Source organism: Antrostomus carolinensis, unplaced genomic scaffold (genome assembly GCF_000700745.2).
Source record: "Antrostomus carolinensis isolate BGI_N321 unplaced genomic scaffold, ASM70074v2 scaffold37553, whole genome shotgun sequence".
Taxonomy (NCBI): domain Eukaryota; kingdom Metazoa; phylum Chordata; class Aves; order Caprimulgiformes; family Caprimulgidae; genus Antrostomus; species Antrostomus carolinensis.
In genome coordinates this window covers 1-371 of record NW_010305099.1, presented here as the reverse complement: position 1 = coordinate 371, position 371 = coordinate 1, and positions in this window count along the sequence as shown.

Genomic DNA, 371 nt, shown 5'->3' with positions numbered 1-371 from the left:
CGGCAGAGGCCAGCCGGGTCCTGGTGCCTGCCCAGAGCCGTGGCTCTTGCACGGCCAGAAACCCCCCCGAGACTGGGGAGAGACGTGTGGGGAGGGGACCAGGACTGTGACCCAACCAGGAGAGCTCCTTCCTACCTATGGCGAGAGCCGTCACCGCGCAGCTGTAGGTGGGCACCGTGCAGTGGTGCTGCAAGGCGGGAGGACAACGGGCTGATGGGACCAACCGGGGCCACCTCTGACCCCCCTCCCACACACCCACCCCAGCCCTGCTCTGGGGACACAGCCATCGCTTCCAGGGAGGGACCCCATGGACCGAGCCCACCCCTCACCCGGCCCCCCAAGGCAGGAGGGCAGCAGGGGTCCCTCCCACA